The sequence below is a fragment of the Acartia tonsa genome, chromosome 13 (genome assembly GCF_053477335.1).
Source record: "Acartia tonsa isolate MP-2025a chromosome 13, ASM5347733v1, whole genome shotgun sequence".
NCBI classification, from domain to species: Eukaryota; Metazoa; Arthropoda; class Copepoda; order Calanoida; family Acartiidae; genus Acartia; species Acartia tonsa.
In genome coordinates, this window is record NC_137272.1 from 26,972,138 (window position 1) to 26,978,949 (window position 6,812).

Sequence of the window (6,812 nt, forward strand, 5' to 3'; positions counted from 1 at the left end):
ATTTTAAGGGATAAGACAATAGAAGATAAAAAAATGTTTAGAGTTATTGGTTGAAAAGTTTAAACAGCCATTTAGCTTTCATTAAAGCACAAATTGAATAAATCATTCGATTGCAAATGTATTATAGAGAGGCCGCCAGAGCATCATACGCTTGTAATGAGATGCGATAGCGATACTCTACTGGGATATTAGTTTAAGTAACATTCAAACAGTCAACTTACTTTTATTTAAGGATTGAGCGAAAAAAAATAGATAAACCCCGTAATATTACAGACAGAACAACAGACACAAACACTTAAAATCTTAAAGTTTTTGTTTTAAAATCTAAATTTGTGCATACTGTACATTGGTTGTATCTTATTTTTATATAAAAACAAGGATGACAACATCCATAAAAGCGAAGCACTGAAACGGTAGGACAAACGGACATTAACACTTGTATAGTGTCAGAACTGAATAATCATAATATGTATAAGAGTCAAAGCAAAATTGTAAGTAAATTTGTTGAAAAACTGCTTGATTCAGGATAATGTTTATGGACACACTTACATTTTTAGGACTTGATTATAGAGTTGCTTCGCTTATTACATTATACTTTGTTGTCCCAGGAATCAACATACCAAAAATCAGATTAATCGGATGATTAGATCACATAAAAATTGTTGTTAAAAAAGTAAAAAAATCATCATGTTTAAAATGGACGTACGGACATTTTGGTGATGATTATAGAGTTGCTACGCTTTATAAATCTTACCTAACTATTAAAGGAATCACCATGCAAAATTTGAAATCGATAGAACAATTCTACGTTACGGACGTACGGACGGACGGACCGACCCTAATTATAGAAAAGCTTCGCTTTTAAAAAGCATTTTAAAATTGTGTAAAACTTTCGTCCATTTTTGTCAATATATTGCTTTTTCTTTTCATTTGACAGTTTTTTTTTCGATAAATTGTAGCGCTTGTCTTGTATTTTAGTAAAACTAGAAATGTTTATTCATAGAAACGAAGCCACTGGTAAAAAAAGTGTGTAGTTTTCCTTGCAGTTTCTAGTCGAGCACGACCCTCCTTCTTCACCTTTTTTTTGAAATAGATAGAAAATAACAGGGAGAGGACAATAAATAGTTTGTTTGTTTACCACTTTAGGTAAATTCAGGGGAACTTACTTATTTACCTCGTAAGGGCGGGATTCTCCTTCGATTTTTAAGTTACCATCTAGAGAATCCAGAGCCTCATCCACGTGTCATGGGATGCGATACTCTAACAACCAAGGATATTAGGCTTAGAAACATCCAACAGACAACCAACCCTTTGATTGCAAGACCTTTGTCTGAGAAGTCCTAACTGTTCATGGTAATGAGTTAGGCCTGTTTATGGGCCAAGGCATTCACCCTAGTCTTTTTTATGTCGGTCACCTGACAGAACAGCAGTAGAAACCAATTTTAACGTCTTTGTTATGACGTGGTGTCGGTCCAATATTCGAACCAATCACCTACCCGACGACGAGCGGATGCGCTACGTGTTGATCGACGATCGGGGGTAAAGGGTAACTACTGGTTATTCTTTTAGGGTTAAGGCACCGCAGGCACTCAAAAGGGAAAGAACCAAATAATGTACACTTTTACTTTTAGTTTGTAAAAATTAATTAGAATACGTGGATATATTAACATAGGAAAAATTTTTCGTCAATTTAGGTTGCTAAAATGGAATCGTTTAATGGCCAGTTCATTCATCCAGTAGGGATGGGATGGGGTAAATCGTTACTTTAGCCAACTGTATGTAAGCATCACTTTATTAGAGAACATGAAAATCTGGTAAAACATTTAAGTAATGAAATATCTATTTTTGTAAATCCAAATACTTAGTTGAGGGAAAAAGGCGTAAAAAATACAATAGAAAGAAATGAAAGGAATCAAGAAAATTAGATTTTAAGTTTTTCTGAAAATTGGATACATTCTTAAAGCAAATACTGTCTGTTACTTTTTATATGTTAGATCATAACATAACATGTATTTGGCCAAAAGTCTGTCAAAAATGCTTACAAAACAGACCTTTTTCGACCTTAGATACTGAGACAGTTCCCTTACATGCCCAAGAAATCAGTTTTGAAATATCTTTCTATCTCATGGAAAACTAATAAAATTAATAAAAAAATGCATATTTGGTTGTAACTTTTTACATGTTTGGAAACCATAAAATTAATAGAAAAATCTCCATTTTGTACTTTTCTCTCATTTTCAAAGTTTGATTATATTCAATAAACTTTTTTAATGGGATTTATGCATTGATTTATTTATATAAAATGATTTAGGTAGATATTAATGGTATTTTGACAGTCATATGGAAAAATACATGTAACGTTATGATCGAACATATAAAAAAGCACAACAATAACCAATAAATACAATCAGAGGCGTGCGAAAGGGAGGATGGATACACCCCCTGGCAAAACTTAAGGGGTTAATACAACAACCCAGGTCTCCACCCCCTATAACCCTCTGTACTCCTAATGAAATACCCCCTAAAACAGACAAGTGGGGTGTTATGGTAAAAAAAGTCACACATCCCTTAAAGTGAAAAGGGTGTGAAACAAGGATGACAACATCCATAAAAGCGAAGCACTGAAACGGTAGGACAAACGGACATTAACACTTGTATAATGTCAGAACTGAATAATCAGAATATAAATGTATAAGAGACGAAGCAAAATTGTAAGTAATTTTTTTTGAAAAACTGCTTGATATAGGATAATGTTTATGGACATACTTACATTTTTAGGACTTGATTATAGAGTGGCTTTGCTTAAAACATTATTCCCAGCAATTAATTTATCAAAAATCAGATCAATCGGATGATTAGATCACATAAAAATTTGTTGTTAAAAAAGTAAAAAAATCAACATGTTTAAAATGGACGTACGGACATTCTGGTAATGCTTATAGAGTTGCTACGCTTTCTAAATCGTACCTAACTATTAATGGAATCACCATGCAAAGTTTGAAATCGATAGGACAATTCTAGCATGCCTAAATTAACGAAAAAAGCTATCCGTCTGTGACGGACGTACGGACCCTAATTATAGAAAAGCTTCTGCGAGTCAATTTAAACAAATCAGAGGACTCTTCTTTGACTATAGAGTATTTAGAAAATTTTTAAGGGGTTGACACTAGGAGGGGGATGTATCACTATCCAACCCCCCTGATGGTAAAATTACACTAGCTTGTTGTCTGTAATACACTCCCCTAATGCTAACACCCATTAAACCCCCCTTAATTTTGGTTTACGAGTGGGGTCAACATTGTTTACTTCAAGTGCCGTATCCCTCTGGAAGGGACAGGACATAGGGCTGTTTATTACACTGGTCCCCAAAGTTTATTAACTGTGTTTTCTTATTTGTTGGCGTAAATACTTTGAGGATTTTGGATTAAACTTTGGTTGGTTTGTTCATTACGTTGAGTTAGAAAAGAGGTAATTTTGTGTATCATCATTGGGGATGTACATGAATTATCGACCCTTTAGATCCAAGTGTATCCCTACTGTTGCAGGTTATAAACAGCTGTTTTAAAACATTTATGTCGTAATAAAAAATAGAATAATGATTCATAAATATAAATAAACAAATCTCGAAGATAAAAGGACAATAATAATGTACAATTTTAGTGTAAATATTAATATAGCAAGGATACAGGGATCCTAAGAGATAAGACAATGGCCGATAAATTAATGTACAATACATCCCAAATGATGATGCACAACAAAATTAGGCTCACTGTAGATAACAATTAGTGGTTGAAACATTTGAACACTCTACTTAAAAGTCCGAAAAACTGTTAAGCCATTGAATAAGAAAACGTTTTTATAAAACTTTAGGGACTAGTGTGATAAACAGCCGAATATCCCCTATCTCCCTAGCAAGGATGAAGTCATCCATGAAATGTTGCTCTATCAGCAGACTTAAGGACAAACAAACATTAACACTTGTAAAGTGTCAGAAATTAATAAGCAGAATATTGATTTATAAGCCAAAACAAAATTATATGCAAATTTGTTGCAAATTTACTTATATAGAGTTTTGTTTTATTTATAATTGCAAAATTGCGTAAATAAGTACATAATTACATTTTAGGACTTAATTATAGAGACGCTTCGCTTAGAATATTGTAATTTGTTGTCCTAGGAATCATTGTTTCAAAAATTAGATGAATAAAAAAATGTATCATCAAGTTGAATATTTTAATAGGACGCACAGACTTTCTTCGCTTTCCAAATCATACAAAGTTTAAAATCAATAGGACAATGCTAACATGCATAACTATAAAAGCTATCCGTTACTTACAGACGCAATTATAATTATGGAAAAGTTACGCTTCTAAAAAGGACAATTATGTTCAATCTTAGGGCAAATAATGATGAGTAAAGCTGCTGTTTATTTGCCGTGGCCGTTCCCTTTTCTTCTTAACATTGGATGACTGCACATCTTGAACATTGTCATCCTTGTTTCTACATATTCAAAAACAGTTGTTTAATTTAATATTACTTCAAGAGTGGCTTTACACGTACTTTTTTTTAAAAGTGAAAATTTAATTTCCCATAAAATGCCTATCGAGCAATGGCCCTCTACCCTCTTTTATTTTCTAATTGAATGTAAGAGGGGGTTATTTTTTTAAGGTCTAGCTTCTGCGGGGTTTCTAACCCTGAAGGGCCTATACGTAACATGCAGGGCGGCTATATGGTATACCCAATATAACCTAACCTAACCTGACCTAAAGTGAAACGTAAAACACAAAAAAAAGCTACTTTTTGCTTCGCTACTGTGGATGTTTTTCTTAGCGAAGCTAATCTATAATTCACTTTGTCTGTCAGCCCGTCATTCAGTCAGTAACACTATGGATGAAATGTGGGTTTGTCAGATGGCATTCAATATAGACTACTGATTTTTGTGAAGATTTTCTATAAAAATGAGCATCCAGTATGTAATTTACTTCAATGTCTGTCGGTCTGTCAGTCATGATTCGTGATTATTAATTTGATTTGTTTGTGCTTCGCTACTTATGTATGTCGCCATCCCGGTTATTAATCCTTTTTAACTTTTTACAACTGTTACTAAACATGAAAATGAACAATATTTGTGACGTAACTATTCAAAATTTGTGTGATAGGGTACAAATATGCTTTTTTTACACAAAAAAAAATGTTCATTTGTTTATTACTCTACATTATATTTTTGAAAGTGAGGCTTTTCTAAAATTAGGGTCAGTCCGTCCGTACGTCCGTCAGTCCGAGGTGGATAGCTTTTTTCGTTAATTTAAGCATTTTAGAATTGTCCTATCGATTTCAAACTTTGCATGGTGATTTTTGTAGTAGTTAGGTATGGTTTAGAAAGCGTAGCAACTGTATAATCATTACCAGAATGTCCATACGTCCATTTTAAAGATGTTGATTTTTTTACTTTTTTAACAACAAATTTTTATGTGATCTAATTATCCGATTGTTCTGATTTTTAGTATACTGATTCCTGGGACAACAAAGTACAATAATATAAGAAAAGCAACTCTATAATCAAGTCCTAAAAATGTAAGTATATCCATAAACATTATCCTGTATCAAGAAGTTTTTCAACAAATTTACTAACAATTTTGCTTTGACTCTTATTCATTTATATTTTGATTATTCAGTTATTGTAATACTAAACAAATTACTAATTAATGTACATCCTCAATGATTACACTTCTATAGATAGAAAAAGGTTGAAAAGTTTAAATACTGGTAGTTTGAACTAACCAACTAAGATTCAATAAAAGTATTTAAGTCAGCGATTGAGAGAACTTTTAATTTGACTTTTGGTACCTCCGTCCTTCTTTGTATAGGTTGTCTAATGACACTTAAAACCAGCATCGACCAAGAAATGTGTGACATTATGTTGATATAATAACATCACCTCTGTTTATTAGAGTTAATATAATTCAAAAATCGCTTATATTGGCAATTCAGGGGTTATAAAATAATCAAGAAACCTCTTTTGTGAAGGGACGGGGCATTGAACTGTTAATTACACTAATTTCATGTTCGTTCCATTCAAAACTTTGGGTACTTAAATAAAATTTTAATTGGTTGGTTTATAAAGTTAAGCGTCTAAAAGTTGCAAGCAATACTTTTGATGGAAATTTTGTACATCATCATTGGGGTTATGCATTATTTTATCCTCTATTTTCTTATCCCTTCGTATCCTTGGGGAAATTGAGCAACAAAAATTTAATTTACTTAACCCGTCGGTTTGTCGGTAATGACAAAAAAGACCAATATATAATTTATGTAAGAAGGTTTTGTGATTTTTTTTTCTTTTTATGTATATATTCCATTACTGAACAACTGCTTTATTACTAAATCAATCAATAATTTTTTATAGCTAATTAATAAACGTTTAATTTCCTGAAATAAACGTGATATATGTATTTTTGTCAGAGAGAGATGAGACAATGTTTATTACACTAGTCCCCAAAGTTTTATAGTAATGTTTTCTTATTCGATGGCTTAACACCTTTGGGGACTTTTATTAAATTTTGATTGGTTGATTCATTAAGTCGAGTGTTTAATCATTTTAACCACTAATTTTCATATACAGATGGGGTAATTTTGTTTATCATCATTGGTGATGTACATCAATTTATCGGTCATTGTCTTATCCCTATAGATCTCTGTATATTTGTTGTTCTTATTCATTTGTTTGTTCTAAAAATCTTTTATCTGAAAATTGGCCACTTATTGCCGGAATAAAGGAATATTGTAATAAAAACAATAATATTTGTTTAAAT